General features: G+C 40.6%; 1 pseudogene; it reads left to right on the top strand.

Moving 5' to 3' along the window:
- LOC141956875 (chloride channel protein C-like) overlaps positions 1–18,874 on the top strand; it is a 79,576-nt pseudogene that overhangs the window by 40,896 nt on the left and 19,806 nt on the right.

Genomic DNA, 18,874 nt, shown 5'->3' with positions numbered 1-18,874 from the left:
ACCCAAGTTCACCAAGCCTTAGCTTCCTCCTGCAGCCAAGTCCGAGGCTCTGCACTTTGTCTCTCTCAGCAGGGAGCAGATGGCCCTTCTCTAAACAGGGCATACTAATAAAGCCTTACAAAGTGCACATATATGTGCGTGTGTAGGTTTGTGTGTGTCCGTGTGTTTATATAAGATGACTTGAATCTATCAGAGTTCTTGGATTAACTTGTGCTTCCTTGATTTTTATCAAGATACCCTAAGGAGATGCTGCTGCATTGCCCATCATCCTTGTCATTAATGGACTTACATTTTAGCTACAGATTTTGGGCAAGTTTTGATGAATTCTTCCTTTTCCTTTGGCACTAAGAGTGACATACTATTTCTGATGTGAGTGACTGCATCTTTTGTGTCAATCTTTCTTTGTTGCAATTCCCTTCCCCAGCATTTGTTATTCAATATCTGGAGTTTATTATTGTGTTTGATACACTTTTATAGTATTAAATGTTCTTCCACAACTTGAGAACGCTCAGCAAGAAGGAAATAAGGTTTTCTCTAGCTTTCCAAATACCTGGATGTGAAATCAAGTCAATTTTTCAATAAAACTCTTGCTTTAGGCCAGGCTTCTTAATTACTGTACGGCTTCACCTTATCTGAAGATCACATAATGGGTTAAATTTTCATACAAAGTTTTCTTAAAATTTCTAAATGATTAAGTTTTTCATGCTCATGTTTCAAATATATCATTGATTTCTAAGTCATCTGCATATTTGCTTTATATTTTTGCTCTAGTATTGCCTATTTCCAATAAAGTTTCATATCACAAAAGTGGCTTCTCTAGTTTCCATCTGTAGTGAGAGTTCAGGACAACTCTATCAGCTCCATTTTGGCCAAAGATTAAATTTACTTACACACAGAAGATATTGCTCAAAATGCTTTTAACATGTCTTTATTTAATGACCTCAGCCATAGCAGCCTGCCAAAGATAAACAGCATTTCTGCTTGGCAGGTGGTAACTCTTGAAGGAAGTGGAGTCTGAAGCTGAACCCAGAGACACTTGCTCTGAGTGTTCAATGCGCTGTTATAGAGAGGAGCCATCCCAGATCCCAGCACTCAGGAGGGCTGCAGGGCTGGGGAAAACCAGCACAAACCTCAGAGTTTCTCAATAGCAGATGTAAAATCCTGCTGAATGTTTGCGACAATAAAGGACGAGGGCCCAGGCCAGCTTGACTGTTCCCGCTAGAGGATGGGAGGGTAGGAGGAAGGGATAAAATGGGATGAAAAACAAGGAGGGGAGCCTGGAAAGCCAGGCTCTGGTTCTTGCTGGTTCTTGCTGTTCTGGATATTCTGTATAGGTCAAAGCAATCACTTGAGAGTGTTTTTTCAAGTTCCAGTTTCAAGAGTTTTTAAATTTAGAGTTTTAGGGTGCTTTTATAGCTTTTTAGAGTATTTTTTATATTAATTTTTAATACTGGTTTTATTCCAGAAGAGTTCCCCACAGCAAGATACTTTTAAAAAACCCTTAAAAGGAATCCACAATAAAGGAGTCTCCATCTGTGTGAATGAGTTGCGGCAGATATGATGAAGCAATTCTTAAAATCCCACAGTTGCTGTTTTCCTTTCAACTGACATGTTCCTGGTGTTTTTAAATAAAACAGTTGAATACTAGGTTTAAAGAGACATTCAAAGAATGCTGTGGTGTTATTAGAAATCCCTGGCTATGTCGGAGCAGAAAGGACAGTTGCGTGACCCTGTCGTGCACTGCTGACCATGCCATATGAGTCCCTTGTTGGGATATACTGTAAATCACCCTGGATGTTATCTTTCCAAACCCAGAACAGAGACAGAAAGAGGGTGAAAGTATAAGCCTGGATAAATTTGCTACAGCTTATCAGGCAGAAATGTGTTTAATGGCATTCTTTGAATGCAGATTCTTGGAGTACTTAACAATCTTTAGCTAATGAGGTCTATTAAATGGCAATGTACTGCAATTCACTTTGAATTGGAGAGAAGTTTCTGGACAAAAGTCTCTCAGTGTTATGAGGAACTTTTGCATATTTAATCCCAGGATAATTGCTAATGAATATCCCTTTTTAATAGGATGCAGTGGTAGTGGGAATTGAAAGGAGATAGCAGTTTTAACTAAAATGTCTTATTAAGGTAGCCTAAAGAGAATATTTCGGTCAGTCATTACCATGAAAAATATTTTACTTTATTGTGAGTTGGGCATAAACAGTATTAAGTGCATTCACATTACTATTTACTTTGTGTACAAGGATTCGCTCTGAATCCTTTATTCAAAGGCCGATGTATCGGTGTGCTTTGTTAAGTCACTGACATCACAGCTGTTAGACATTTGCAGTAGTAGGTCAAGTGAACTCAGTCTACCGTTGTGCTGCAGCGAACTAACAGTACTGTTATGGTGCCTGTGTCCAACCATGGAGGCAAAACCAAATAGCTGAAGGGGAATAAAATATTAAAACATGCTACGTACTTTGTCACTCATCTATTGTTAGTAATGTAATACCCTCACTACATAGGGAGAAAGTCCAAATATACTTGGGAAAGATGTTTTGGGTGAGGTACCGTAATTTGTGCATATGTTTCTCTACAACCAGTGCTGCAGTGCCACATTCATAGACTTATGATCATGGGAACAGGGATGCCCGCACCATGCCTTGTGCTGCCGGACATTGTTCAGCATGGCAACTGTCCGATGTTCCTGCTGCTTGATCTCCTGAGCTGGGCTTCTGTTGAAAGCTTCTTGTTCCCTTTTCTGACATCCTTCAAGACAATATTTGTACAAGGAGCTTGCTCTGTCAGGAAGCAGCAGTATGGGAAAACAATTTTATATCTCTTGTGCTCAGTAAGAAAGAAAAAATATTTGGATTTGTTTGCATTTTTTAATATTTGTCACAATGCCAAGCTATTTTAAGTAATCTGGCTACTCCATCTCTAGTTACCCTCCTCTGATACTTCTAAATTATCACAAGCCACCTGAAATATGGGAATCAGATGTGAGTTTGAATGTAAGTGCAGTGCTTCAGGCTGATAGGAACAGGAGGGGGAGCTGTCACTGCATCAGCTAAGACTCTGGCGGAAGTGTTGATTGATTATCCTTCCCTGGGAAAGGAGGGAGAGTGCCCTTCCACTTCTAGCAGACTGAATTGCTTCCCATTCCCTCGTGAAAGAAGTAGGTAGTCCTGTGCAACCATTGCCATTGTCTCCAGGTATATGAAAAAAAATGTCAAGTCCTTTGTTCTGTTTTCTCCTTAGGTAGAGATCACAAATGATGTCCAGTCCTTGCTACAGATAATGCTGGCTGTCATGGTGGCCAAGATAGTTGGTGACTTGTTCAACGCATCCCTGTACAGTTCCCTCCTGAAGCAGAAATGCATTCCCTACTTGGATGTGGAACCTTTTGTTTGTCACAGGAGAAAACGGTGAGGTCTCTTACACTGCTGATCCATAAGTTTTTTGTGTCATCTTCTGCGTGGAGACTGTGTGGGTTCTCTGAGACCTGGAGCTTGGAGAAACAAAGGAGTAAAAGGAGACCCTGATCCTGATCCCCATAGTGTGATGTGCTGTACAAATAGAACAAAAGAAGACTCCCTTTCTCTTCAAGTTTAGGTTGGGGTCTGAATTACCACTGTCACCATAGTCCTGAGAGCAGTAAGTGTTCTATAATGCCCATTGAGAATCTAGTGGACATTTTCACAGACAGCTGTGACTGTTTCTTGTAAGCAGATGCCATAGAGCAGAGGAACAACAGAGTACCTTGAGTTCCTTATGGTGGAGTTTGCTTTACCCAACTTCCAGATGACTAGTCTGGGCTTCCGCTGTGTTTGGTACCGTAGGTTGTAAATTTTCAGGCAGCAATTCCTGTCATCCAATAATAGCAATTTAAGGCAGGTAAAATGAATTGTCTTCTGGAAGTGCCTCCACTGACTATAGAATATAAATAAATAGCTTGGAAAAAAGCTATTTTTTTATTTTTTAACTTATGTTAATTCAACCTGTCCTGTATATCTTCCAGTGTGTGAACCAGTATCCAAAACTTCAGTCTGTTCATGGGCATTTATAACCAGTAATAAGAACTATTTTCTCTCTTAAGTGTAAGTGCTGGGCCTACATTTATCTGCAGGTAGTAGGAACTCTGTACTATTGTCTTCTATAAGATAATTAGCAGAAATTCTGATTCTTTAAGATATTTAGCAGAAATTCTGATTCTTTAAGATATTCTCTAGAAATGAATTAGGTAATGTGATGAAGAAATAGAAGGAAAAATGAATTAATTTATTTACTATAGAAAGACTTTTTGATTCCCTTAAGACATATTTGGGTAGTATATATCCACAACTGAGGCTATTTGCAGGACACTTTAGCTGTCATTTCTCCCAGTGCTGAGGTCTGCTGGACAATCTCTTAGTTTCAAATGAACCTTTAGAAGAATAAAATATTGACAACTCATTCTGTCCACACTTTATAACTTTCTTCCAAATGTAGCCATATCTGAAAGTTTTTAACAGGCACATTGAATACTAGGTATAATCTAACAGTATTTGACATGAGAGGAAAAAGAGCCAGCAATGCGGTAGGAGGAAATAAAAACAATCTGTGACATTATGGATGACTTCTATATGTACCATGGCAGATAAAACAGAGGGGAAGAAGTCATAAAGTTTCCCATGGTATTCCAGTTAGATGACAAGTCCATAGACAGAATTATAGCTCTTTCCTGGTCCTATTCATTTAAAGGACATATATAAATATATAAAATTTCATTTCCCTCCCACTCCTTTCCCTTTCCTCTCCAGGAACATTAAAGAAAGTTTCTGGATAACTTGGTCACAGAATATACTGATACTCTAAAGCAAAATACATAGTATCACAACTTGGGAAAGATTTTATAGCTAGACACTTTACATGCTGCCAAGTTTTAGTCTAAATCCTCTTAGACGTAGTCTGAATAGGCTGATACACATCTGAACTGGCAGATGTAGTTGCTAAGCTGCTCTCCATCATATTTAAAAAGTCTTGGCAGTCAGGTAAAATCCTCAGTGACTGGAAAAAGGGAAACATCACAACCATTTTAAAAGAGGATAAAAAGGAGGACTCTGGGAACTACCAACCAGTCAGCCTCACCTTTGTGCCCAGTAAGATCATGGAACAGATACTTCTGGAAGCTATGTCAAGGGCATTGGAAGACAGTGAGGTGATTCAAGACAGCCAATATGGCTTCATAAAGGGCAAATCATTCCTGACTAATCTAGTGGCCTTCTACAATAGAGTGACTGCATCAGTGGACAAAGGAAGAGCTATGGATGTCATCTACTTGGTCTTCTGTAAGGCCTTTGATACAGTCCCATACAACATCTTTTCAGCTAAATTGGAGAGATACAGGTTTGATGGATGAAATATTCAATGGATAAGGTATTAGTTGTGTGGCTGCATCCAAAGGGTTGCAATCCAAATGGAAATCAATAACAAGTGGTGTCTCTCAGGAGTCCATATTGGGACTGGTACTATTCAATAACTTTACTAATGACATAGTGGGATTGTACTCTCAGAAAGTTTGTGGATGACACAAAGCTGATGTGCAGCTGATACACTTGAGGGAAAGGATGCCATCCAGAGGGACTTTGACAGGCTTGAGGAGTGAGCCATTGTTAACCTCATGAAGTTCAACAAGGTCCTGCACTGAGGCAATCACCAGTATCAGTACAGACAGGGTAGTGAACAGTTTGAGAGCAACCCTGTGGATCTGGGGACACTGGTAGCCGAAAAATTAGATATGAGCTACCAATGTGTAATTGCAGCCCAGAAGGCCAATTGTATCCTGGGCTGCATGAAAAGAAGTATGATCGTTAGGCTGAAGAAGGTGATTCTCTCCCTTTACTCTGCTTTCGTGAGACCCGCTGGGAACACAGTATCCAGCCTTTGGGTCCTCATTACAAGAAGGACATGGACCTGTTGGAGCAGTTCTAGAGGAGGGCTGTGAAAAAGATCAGAGAACACCTCTTCCGTGAGGACAGGCTGAGAGCTGTGGTTGTTCAGCCTGGAGAAGAGGAGGCTCTGGGGAGTCCTTATTGCAGCTTTTCAATACTTAAAGGGGTCTTATAGGAAAGATGGAGAAAGACTTTTTACCAGGGCCTGTAGTGATAGGACAAAGGGCAACAGTTTTAAACTAAAAGAGGAGGGGTTTAGATTGGACATAAGGAAGACATTTATTATTATGAGCATGGTGAGACACTGGAACAGGTTGTCCTGAGAAGTTGTGGATGCCCTCTCCCTGGAAGTGTTCAAGGCCAGGTTGGGCGGGGCTTTGGAAAGATGAAAGATGTTCCTGCCCATGACAGGGCGGTTGAAACTAGATGATCATCAAAAGTTCCTTCCAGCCTGAACTGTTCTATGATTCTATGGCAGTAGACCATGTCTTGGTCTCTCCAGCATACTTCTTGGATGCTCTGTTACCTTGTTATCCCCTCAAACAAATTAACCTTCACCATTCAGCCATCCAGACCTCCAGGATTTGTACTGATCCTGAGATCTGTCTTATAGCTTAGGCATCCCAAAGCCTAAATATTGACTGAAGGCAACTCCGGATTTATAATCTGCCTCTTAGAGTAAAAAAAGTCATAATTGAAACAAATTATGAAGCCTAACATGCAGTCTTTGTAAGAATTCACAAACCAAGATCCTATTGCTTTACCTATCATGAGAAATGCACAGATTAAGACAAGACAGTTCAAAAAAAATTAGTCTCAGAACATGTTTGTTTCTCTCTGTTTCCTTATCACTTTTGAGCGTCCTTGAAACTTGAGTCACAATTCTACAGAAATGTGCCTGGCCATGATTTTTCTTTCCATGTGTTTTCCCTGTGGACCTAGATTTCTCATTTGTTTTCTCTCTGACTGGTCCTGCAGCTAACAAGATGCTGTGAGAGCCTGCCTATCTGCTTCTCCGGTCTTCCTTTTATCTCAGAGTGACCACCCAGAGTATGTGAGGCTCTGCTGTATTTATGTTCCACTTTGCCACACTTTGGGAGTATTTTTATCTTCACATGTCTACACCCAGATGTTATTTTGCACAAGCTATCCTCCTTCTCTAGTTGTGTCAGCTTGCTGAGGGTCTGTAACTATGTTATTGCTGCCCTGGGAGAGTGTAGGTGACACAGTTACATATGTGGCAGGTTCTACATCCTCTTTGTTCAATTTTAATTATTCTGTAAGGTCACAAAATATATGAACGTTGGATTGCTGGATTCCCCAAATCATAACAGGGACAGGGGTCAGCTGTGTAGGAACTGGTAGCTAGCATGTGTTTATAAACAGGTGACAAATTGTATTTGTTATGTAGAATGAAAGATTTGGATAACTAACAGCTTGCTTAAATGCCATAGAAATGCCACATAAATTGGGATCCTTCTTCAACTGAAACTGAAAAGGCTTTGGAAAACAGTGCCTGTGTTGGTAGCAGGGAGAAAAAATGAGAAACTCGAGAGAATGCCTGTTTTTAGGTCCTCAGCACTCATACTGTTAGAGAGAAAGTGCAGATTTTCTCTTTCCCAGTTCTTCATCGGTGTTAAGGATGCAAAGACCTTCTGTATTCAATCATTTGTTCATTCCCCTTGCAGGCCTGAATAATGTTCCCAGGAAGAACATGTGTTAGACACTGAACTGAGAAGCTAAAATAACTTTTACATGAACAAGGTGGGGGATGGCATTAAGGTCCAGATCTACAAAAGAATTTAATTCTTAACTCCTGTGGAAATCAGTGGGTCCATTAAGAAGCTAAAATTATGTTCATGCTCACTGTGAAGACATCTCTGAAATACTGTTATATATGAAACTGGTGGAAGTGAGACCTAGATCCTCAGTGGTATTTTACAACCATTTTGTATTTAGGCACTGGCATCTCTGGATGCTTTTATTCCTATGGAGCAGAGAGACTTGACATTTGTTTTCTTAGTACTCGTTATTTTCTTGGAACCTCATTGATCACCCTGCCTGTTGTATTCTGTGCCCTGGGTGACAAGGCTCCAAACACAGCTGTATCTAGTACAGGGCTGCTATGGTGCACCATAATTTCCAGATACATTGCACACCACTGTAAACACCCCCCCTTATAAAATCTGGTTCACTGGAACACTCAAAGCTGCTGGCTGCCAGGGAATGTTCTTTAATGAGGGTAAGGAGTACTTGAACACATCTATGACTTGGCAACCCTTCCTGCTTTTTATAAGCTACTATACACTTCAGAGAGAAAATATCTTAGAGGCTACTTTTTAATGGGACAAGTTTACTTAAGAGTTGAGTGGAGCTGGTGCCAGTAGTTCTGTTTTGTTCTAGCTTAATATTAGCCTTGTCAAAGTTCTTATAGCGTCTCCTGGGTGTTTCTGTATTGCATACCATATAAAGCTGGTTTTGGGAGCCAAGAATTTTGGCTGGAATATATATTATAGTGGTCTCATTATATTTTTTTAAAGTGTATCAGAGGTGGCCCTATATTAAAGATCCATGGAGCAAGGCTGATTTTTTTTTCTTTCTCTCTTCTAGTTTTGCCTTAGCCCACACCGCAGACGTTGGATTGAGAATTTAAGCCAGCCCAAGTTTGAGAGTTATTTGGGATCCAAGGTCCTGGTTTGGCCTGTTATAAAATTTGGGGTAATTAGCAAACTTTTTAGATGAGTCTTTGGATTTTGAAGATCTCTGGACTTTGGCAGGGGAGGGGTGTGCTTTTAGTTTGGGCCTAGACTAGCAACTACTGCACTAAAGAGATTCCTTACACATCTGTGAATGACACAAGTGTTCATTCAAAGACAACTCACCAAGATGCACATGGTGCATCCCATCTTGCCTCTTTGAGAAGCTGGTGTGTTTCACGGCTGCTTGGCACTTTCATCCTGAGAGGCATCATTAGGGGGTGGACTTGGCAGTGTTTTAGCATCAGAGGGCATCCAGCCCATCTTTTGTAGAGTGTTTGCGGTGGAAGCTGGATCCTGTTCTGGCTGCACAAAGGAAAAAGGGAGCTGCTGTAACAAGGCCATGCTTTGTCTGAGGAGAACCCTGGCTACTACAGAAAAGATGGAGGGAAGGTGTTGAGATGTGGGCGAGATTTATTAAAATTACATTTGGGCTTTAAGTTGCCTCTATGTCAAGCTTAAGCAAACATGGCAAAGAACTGGTTTTAGTCCCTTTTTTGCTATTCTCCTGTTCTGGGTTTTGACTTTAGTGTGATCCCATTACCTGAGAAGCAACTGTATGAGCCATAAACAGTGGTATTGACCCCCTAACAAAAATACTATGGCAGAGCCAGATGTCACTTTATGTTCACAGAACAGCAGCGTAGCCTTGCCTTGTTTTCAGTGTGGGGTTGGTGGTGCCCATGTGGAATGGGTGAAAGGACTTACTGCTCCCTTCTGCCCCTGTACCAGCTCCTGTAGATCTCTGTGGCCAAGTCCAGCCTGTCGCCCTTCACAATCCTTTTATCCTGGCAAGAGGGTCATACTAGTTTTCTTCACTGGGCTTGACCCTTCAGACTGTGTTTAACTCCAGATTATCCAGAACTGCTCCTAAAGAAAAGGTGAAGACTCAGTGCACATGAATCTGTGTGAAGAGGTTGTCTCAATCTGAACATGAATGGAAGGTAAACTTCCAGCTGGACCAAATTATCGCTGTATATTAACCCTAATACTACATATTGATGCATTTTTTTCCTCTTAGCTTTGGCTACTTAGCTGTGCAGTTTTCAGGAGATCGGAAATCTTTATAGGATTTTTGGGGAAAAACAAGACTCAGTGACACTGAGTGATCTACAAAATGACCTAATGGGCCTTCTCAGCCTTAATCTTCAGTGACCAAAGACACTGTTTTCTCAGATTTTTTTACCATTAAATTTCACCAAAAATTTCAAATTTAGCATGAAGTGATTTCAGTGTCCAAATTTGAATAACGTCTCTTAGGAAAAAAGAGTCACATGCAAACATGAATATTCAGGTGAGACAGGAAGAGGAAGGCTATATGGAAGTAAGCAGGAGACCAAGGAGGAGAGACTGTTCTGTTTTCGTGTCTGGCCCATTTCCTTATGTTGCTTTGGCCAAACCGATTTATTTTTCAATCTTCTCAGTTGCAGAAGGGAAAATAGGCCTTATACACCTCATGTGGCTTTCAGCATCTGTTGTCTTTGCCAAATATTGTCAAGTTCTTAAATGAAAGGGCTTATATAAAGGCAAAATTTACTGTGAACTCTAGAAGATGGTTTTCAACCTGCTCAAATTTTGACTATTTAACAAAGTTACTACCATGAATCAAAATTACTTTATTTATTTAGATTGGTAAAACCATATAAAGATGCACACGATTCTGGTTACATTACTGTTTATTTTTAGAGCAGAGTCTGAACAAATAAAACAAATTACTCTTCCCATGCTGCAATAAATGCCAGCAGATATAACCCTTCTTCCAACCTAAAATAAACCTTTCCCACCCTTAGCCGTTCCCTTTCCTAAAATGTCCAGGATGAATGCTGGAGCTGGTGCTGTGCCCTCAAGGTTAGGAACTGCAGGCTTACACAGCACAGTGGATGAAGAGCAAACATGGAGCTGGCAGAGGAGGGCTCATGGAGACCCGGCCAGCAGCACCCTCCTTTGATAGAGAGGGCTGGAGGCTGAGTGTAAGCTCACTGCTGACCTACTGCACTTGGAAGTGTATTGGTAGTTACTGCAGTCCTCATAACCAAGTATATACAATAGAAGCATGAATAAGAAAAATATAATGACAAGGATAGTGAAGATGAGCCAAAAATCTGTCTGACTGAAATCCTTGAAGGATCTTGTAGATACTTTAGTGTTTACACAGAGCCTGTATATTTGCACAATTACCTTTCCATCAGCCCAAAATGTTTTGCACTGGAATGGTTTCAGGCCCTAAGAAATTATATTTCCTGATATGTCTAAAAACTGCAGGCTCAGCTTCTCTATCATCTCCTTTTTTCATGAACAATTAAGTCTGGATTCCCCCCTGCCCCTGAATATGCAAAATGTAAATGTCATGTTCTATCAAGATTATATACTGATTGAGATCACAGTGTGCTAAGGAAGAAAATGTTTTGAATTTACAAGTGAATGTTGTACTGTAAATGATCAGATAGATGCAGCCTTACGATCTGCTTTTATTATAATTCAGAAGCAATGAGAAAAATGGCTTTCCTGTAGCAAGATTTTTAAGAGAAACTTATAAGAAGTTTGGAAGACTGTTTTGGTGCAGTTGATTAAAATCTTAGGGAGGAAGTTTGGAGACATGAACAGTAGGTCAAATATAATGAGTTTTGAAGCAGCTATCCTGTTTGCCTAGTTTCTGTCACAAGCCGCTTCTCTTACCTGTCCAGAGTGAGGTCCTGTTAGAGTGTGAATGGGACTGTCATGGGGTTGGCAAACCTGCTGCAAGTATTGGGCATGCTGTGACAATGGACAAGAACTTAATATGAGGTTCTAGTTCTTGCTGTAAGGTCCATCATGAATCAACTGTAAGGTATATAGTGAATGTCAGACAGAAGCCTTCAGCTCATGGAGAAGTCTTTCCGCAGACATCTTAGTTGCCACTGCAGCCTGCCTGATGTTGAGGGAAAGATAAAATCCATACTGACTTTTGGTGTGTTTTCCATTTCTGGGGAGTCCTGTGAAACCAAAAGAAGTGACTTCTGCACACTTTCCGCAGAAGGAAAGGCACTGAAACAGCATCTGGAACTAATCACCTGTGTTTCACAGCTCACTGGTGGGCAGTGAGCGAGCCCCTCCGGCTCCTACAGGCCCTTACGTAAAACATGCACACAGCGACATTCAGCTGTGGGAAACTTGAAACAGCTGCTGCTGGCCTGGTGAAGAGGAGACTGGCTCCCTTTTGGCTCACCTGGGAGGTCAGGCTGCCTGCATGGGTACCACCGCAGCCTTCAGATGTGGTAGCACGCAGGTGGAGTGTGCAACATACACATGCAGAGAAATCGCACCCAGCCATCGGATGGGGTATTTCACTAATTGGTTAAGTCTGCTCTGGTGTCTGGCCACCATTTGGCAGATACTGACAGTTTCCACTTAAAGCCAGCCAACCTCCCCGGAAAGCCAGCTGTGCCGGCAGAGTGGCCGGTCTCATGAAGATGTCATTGAACAACTGTTTGAACTCATTCAAGAAATGGTGGGTCTGACTCGAAGCGGGATGACATCCCCTGGGGGTCTTTGCTGGATATGGGAATGCAGACATCCATTTATGTAAGAGTTACACTTTGCTGTTCCCAAGTTACATGTAAAAATATCATCTTCATTCTGGTGCTAGGGACTGCTTCCAAGTTCACCTTAAGCTGAAATGTATTCTCTTTGCTGTTCACATATATGCCACTTTTTATGTTCCTGTGAGAGTTGCTACATCCTCATAAATATTAGTAGCTTGTCATAGTGGTTGCCATGATGGAAAGAGTTATTTATTTACAAAGAGGAAACAGATGGCACAAAATACTTTAATGAGTTTCAGCATGTTTGAGAAATGAAATACCCTTTTTAGAAATAATATCAGTTTTGTGAAGCTGTTAAACGCTATTTCACACAATCACAAGGGAGGCTTGTTCTTCAGTACACTGAGTGTACACAGAGACAGCACAAGTAAGCAGCAGAAGTAAGGTGAAAAAAAGGCACAGAATCGAGTACTTTTATGAAAAGCTGTAAAGCGATGAGCATAGTTTTATTAGCTGCTGCCATTCAGTACATGAAGTTGTGACAGTAGGTGAGTGGGAGATGAAAGTGATGAAAAAAGCCTGAGGAAGCTGAGTCCTGGTGTTGGGGTTAAGGAAGGAGAGAGGGAAAGCAATTTAGACACAGAAAAATCCATTCCCAGAATTTTCAGTGCATATGTTGACTGTGTTTTATTCCAAATACAGTGTCAGGTGCAGAGATCACCACTCATTTTCTGGAAGACCAGACGAGTAATACTAGCATTTATGTTCTTATTTTAAACTGGGATGTAAATACACACATATTCTCCACTTGCAGTAGTGGATCCTTGTTGTAAGTCATAACCAAGGAAAAAACATGTGCTGCACATGAATAGTACTTAGAGAGCAGGAGGGTTAGTTAAAGAAATGTTTTTTATAAATTGGTGAACGTATGTAGAAAGTTGTAGCTTACAGTATTTTAACAAAAAAATAATTGTGGTTCCCAATGTCTTTGTGGTGTAAGAAGCAGCCTAGTTTTGTTTTAGAAGTAGGAATGATGAAGTTTGAGGAATGACTTTCCCAAGGAAGTTGATTGTACAGCTGGAAGGAGAAGTGCTTTTGCTTGAAGTCCTGGTTATAAGTGTCAAAACCTTCTATTTACTGGACTGGGAACGAGGTATGATCTGTATCTCGAGATACTCAATGTTGTGTTTTAATAACCTGACTACAGTTTTCCACTCGAAAGTGCCTGAGGGACTGAGCAATTTGAAATCTTTTTCATACTTTTTTCCCCATCTGTATTATTCAGTTTACTCATTTTGTAGTCTGTTAGACCTAAATTTCTGTACCTTATTTTGACTAAAGGGTCATTTGATAATCTGTATCTGATTATTAAAATGTATATTGCTGTCACTGTCCATCCCTAAACATTTTAAAGCCAGCATTTTTAATATACTAGTTGGTGCTTTCTTGGGCCGGGCAGAGGAAAAACTAAGGTGGCTGGTACAGTACATGAGGGTGGAGGCCCTGAATGAAGCTTTTATAAAAACTGTCTCATAGGAGCTTTTCTCTCTTCTTTCCAGTTTGGATTAGTTTTTTTGGCATATGTTTGCAAGAAACTCATCATGTCATTGCATTCAAACTGCAGGAGCCAGCTTAGTATTTTTTGAATTTCCCTTGAAAATTGCTTTGCAATAATCTATCCAGAGAACATGCATTTTCCTGTTTGTTTGGTTATAAGCAAGATCATGAGGTTATTTATTTTAGTGTTCAATTTACTTACTTCTCTCACTTCATTCCTATGCAAGTTTGTTTTGAAACATTTATTTGAATTTAAATAGCTTGTACTGGTTTCATTTTGAGAAATTACTTTCTTTGCCTCTGGTTGGTTATAATGACAGGGCAGATGGATTTAACACAAGCTTAACACTTTTTTTGGGGGGTGAGGGAAAAGATTCCTACAGGCTCAGATAATAATATGGAAAATATAAGGATAGCTGGATCATTCAAATTCTGCATACAGTAATATGTATTAATAGTAATAATCGTAGCATGTCCACCAGGGTTAACACATTAGACATCAAGATAGCTAATCTATCTTTGGATCTTTCTCTCTATGTACATTTATACACATTCATACACATTCTCTCTACAGGTGGCTAGGTGTTGCTTGCAGGGGTCCTTGCCTGACTGTTCAGCTGAGCAGGCTTGGCAGGAGGGTGTTTGCTCCTGGCCCCTCGAGAACCTGGGTGCTGCAGCATCCCCCGTGTCTTGGAGATCCCAGGTGAGGGTTTGGATCCCCCATGGCTGAAGTGAAAAACCATTTCAGATAGCTCATGTTTCCACTAAATGTAGTCTTCTATAGGTCATGTCTGTTGGATGCCACTCTTCAATGGCCGTGGTTCAGTGCCTTGTGTTGGACTCTCAGTGCTGTTGATATACATGTAAGAGTTGAGAGCAGGTGCATTCCAGACAGCTGCTTTTTTGGACTGAGACATTTCCACACACATTACTAAGAATGTGGGAAATGCACGGTTCTGAATAGAAACACCAAGTGAGTTTAGATGCCTTCAGGTTTGGGTGGAAGTAGTGAGCAGGCACTGTCAATAGCTCTAATTATTTAGATGCCTGTACTCCCCTTAATACCGACATGGCTAAAGCAGGCTGCTAGTTACAACTAGTAAACTTGTTTTTAGACTTGCACTGTGAAAACTAAGTCAAGAACTATGACCTTTAAGTTTTTATCTATGGTTTCACATGTGGTGAGCTGAGGCTGTAGTTTCTAAGCTGCTGTTTGAGCAATTCCAGCATGTAGATCCATTCACATCATAGTTTACCTGCTTATCCCAAGGTCTCATACACAACCGAATTCATTTTTTTTAAAGCTAAATGCCCTTGTACAAACAGCTACATCTATGCAAAGTGGGTAGGAGCTGCTATTTTTCTACTTTAGTAGTATTTTTTTCTGACAGTGCTGGTGGGAAAAACTTTATAAGGGATAAAGGAACAGAAAAGCAAACTCTTGGCAGAAACACCCCATTCAACATTCCCCTCCACCCCCAACATCTCTTCCAAAACGCAAAGGCTTTCTTATCTGTTTCCTTAGTTTCTTTTTTGTTCTGCAATTTTTCAAGCATTAGAGAGAGACAGTTTCCCAGCAGATTATGAGACCTTGTGGAAATCCATTTGTCTTTAGCATACAGTAGTTGCTAAACATATATAACTTTCGAATCCTCTCTGGGAAATAAGTGACAGAGACATTCAGCTAACCCAAACAACACATTTCACAGTAAGTGCTGTACTATCAAAAGGACTTTAGATTGAATAGCTAAATGTCCTCTCGTTTAAGAATATTGAGGGAGCCAGGACCAGGGGATGCTGGGAAGCTTGTCATCTTACAGTCAGTGTAAATATTTGTAGATATACTGAACGGAGACTGAACTCTGCCAAACTTCTGGCTCCTGATTTAACTAGAAGAATTTCTCACTCAGTTTAGTGTTCAACTAAAATAGAGACAGCAAGGAGTCGTTGGACTTGCCTGCCATGCAAAGTTTCACTGAAAAATGATTTTAAATAGATCTAATTAAACAAAAGCGTATCACTAGCACTTACATCAATGCACACAGTGATTTTATTGGTTTAATTTGACCTTAATCAGTTTAAATATGTCTATTTCAGGGGTTAGCACTGAGTGGAGCAAATAAATTTTAAAATTAATTTAAGTGGTGTCCTTTTCCAGCGTAAGAAGGTTTTATAGAGCTTTTTGCTTCCAGTTATCGATCTCAGTCGTATTCTGTGAACATACTTAAAGAACCATTTTTTTCACAGAATTCACTTTTGAAACTACTGAATTCAGTCATCTGCACATGATTAACATTTCTGTAGTATAGTGAGATCAATACTGGCATGTAGCTTTTGGGTAAGTTTGCTTTCCACTGCTTTCAAATACTTTCATAGTTCACTTTTACCAAATGTCTTGTTGAAAAGAAGATTTGTGGTCCTGTGACAAGTATGTAGAAATATTTTTTTACAACTTTTTAAGAAAAAAAACGTTTAGTATTTAAATGTAAGCAATTCCCTGCAATGTTGTGAGTTTATTCACAATGGGGTTTAATTAAAGATGACAGAGCAAAAGAAAGCTAGTATAAGTAAACTGTATTTATAATGTAGTAGCAGTTACAGGTCTTCGTAGCAGTGTAGCTGGTTCTGTACTAGAATGAAAATTATGAAATAAATCTGTTCAGTTTTTCTGGCCAAATGAAATGTATTTTAAAAAAAGAATGCCCTAGTCTCAGAAAAGCATGAATAGTAGAAACTAGAACTGAATAGCTCTAATACTTGCTGATGTTTATAACATAGGTAAGTAATTTTGATGGCCTCCAACCTGATGATGTTCCCCTAAGCTAACCAGCCCGCCCTCTCAATTGTTCAGAGTCCCAGCTATGCTCAGACTAAAAATCACCACAAGCATTAAGCAAATCCCAAAACAACCTCTTGAGAACTATTTATACAAGATGCAGTGGCCAGTCAGGGCAATAAAATAATGGTTTACAAGAAGCCTAAATAAAAGCTAGGGCTGTCCTGAGCAGGACAGCCTGTGGCGAGTCAATGGGTAAACATTCTCAGTGCAGAAACAGGAGGATGGGAGTGACAGCTGAAACAGATGAGGGCAAATCTGTGAATAAATCCAAGCAAGCAGCACTGCCTGTGTTCTCATGCACCTTGGTCCTTGCAGTCTGTTTGAGTTAGGGTTATGCTTCTCTCCCACCCACTTAAAGTCCTTTTAATAATTTGAAACTTGCATAAAATAGAGTAAATCCTATTTGAAGAAAAGTTCTCTTGTACTGCATGTTGTCTAAGGAAACCTCCATGTTATGCTTAGATCCATTATGCTTAGATCTGTAACAATTTATTTCAGTGGGAAAACTTCCATTGGATTTAATAGCAACAGGGTCTGAACTACATTTCCATGAATCATTTCAAGACAGTTTACCATTCAGGGATATTGGCTTCTTACCAAATGACTGTCTTATTTAGGTCATAAGGCAGATTGTTTTCATTCCATGTTATATCCAGCCTTATGGATGTGCTCTTGAAAGGAACCTGAAACTTGGATATCATAATGTTGGTGAAATAGCCTTAATACTTTAACACATTACGCTGCTATCGTGATTTACATTTTGGGAGAAAATACTCTCACATATCCTATAAAAGAAAAATTTACACTATATCTATTTTAGTAGTGTGGCCGCAGTTCTGTGTCTCTCCTTGAGGTAAATCTAATCATGTAAGAAAGATTTACTTGCTAAAATCCAAATGTAAGTACCTCTTGTTACTCCATTCAAAAAGGCATTTTCAAAATGGTAAATGAAATGTCCTTGCTTGAAATTGCATTGTGAAACCAAAGGCTTTGTTGCATAAACATTCACCAGCTAAGCAAAGCATCCTTGGGAGGCATTTGGGCAGGCTTATAGTTGTGCAGGAGAAGGGATTCATGAATGGTGGGGACGCTGCCCGCAGGGGCTGATGTCTGGGTATGGTGTACATTTGGTGTCTAACTGGCCCGTGAGCAGCATGATGCTACCTGGGAGGCTGTGAGCATGGCCTGGACAGCTAGCACAGCTGTTGGTGGGCTAATGTGCACGTAGGTGCCTGGACTGGTTTTCAGGCTTCTGTTCACTGTCCGTACTCTCCTTCTGGCTCTTCTGTGAGTTTCCTTTGCCATCTTTGGATCTTTGCTGCTGCTGGGAAGGCTGATCCTCGTAAAGGCATGTTAAGCACCCATTTAACAATAGCCTGAACCCCCCCTGTTGTACAAAAGGAGGGGTGCCAGGAGACCCTGGTAGGTTGTGGGACACATGATTTAGTGACAGCAGCCATAGGTAAGACACTCAATGCTTTGTTTGCTTTGCTGTGTACTAACAAGGACTCCTAGGTGTCTGCATTTAGTGTAAAGATTCAAGAACTACCAGCAGTAGAAGGCTATGTGACCAGATAGGCTGCATCTGAGGATGCTGAGAGAACTGGATGATGTATTTGCAAGGCTGCTGCCTTTGATTTTTGAAAGATTGTGGAGACTGGGGGAGATCCCCAGTAATGGCAGAATGGCAAGTATTGTGCCTGTGTTCAGAAAAGACCAAAAGTTCAGCCTAGAAAACTACAGGTCAGTCAGCCTCACTTCAGTCCCTGGGAGAATCATGGAGTGAGTCCTCTTGGAATATATTTCTAGGCACATGAAGGAGAACATGGTTATCAGGAACAGTCAGGATGGGTTGACCAAAGGTATACTATGGCTGACTGACCTGATTGCCCACTATGCAGAAATGAGTGGCTTTGTGGATGAGGGGAGAGAAGTGGATATCATTTACTTTGACTTTAGCAACGTTTTTGGCAGTGTCTTGCACCATGTTCTCATGTCCAAGATAAGATGTTACAGTTTAGAGGCTGAACAACCTGATGGTAAAATAACTGGTTGGGTGATTGGCCTTAGAGGGTGGTGGTTAATGGATCATACACTGCTTGGAGGCCTAACAAGTAGAGCACCACAGGGTCTATCCCTGGACCCGGCCTGTTTAACAGTTTCATAAATGACATGGAGGAGACAACGGAGTGTACTTGCAACAGAACTGCAGATGTTGCCAAGCTGCAATGTTCAGGGCTGGGCTACTTGTGCTGTGAGGCTGCAGAACTGCGG

This window comes from Athene noctua, chromosome 2 (assembly GCF_965140245.1).
Source record: "Athene noctua chromosome 2, bAthNoc1.hap1.1, whole genome shotgun sequence".
NCBI lineage: Eukaryota > Metazoa > Chordata > Aves > Strigiformes > Strigidae > Athene > Athene noctua.
This window is presented reverse-complemented; position numbering and strand designations above follow the sequence as displayed.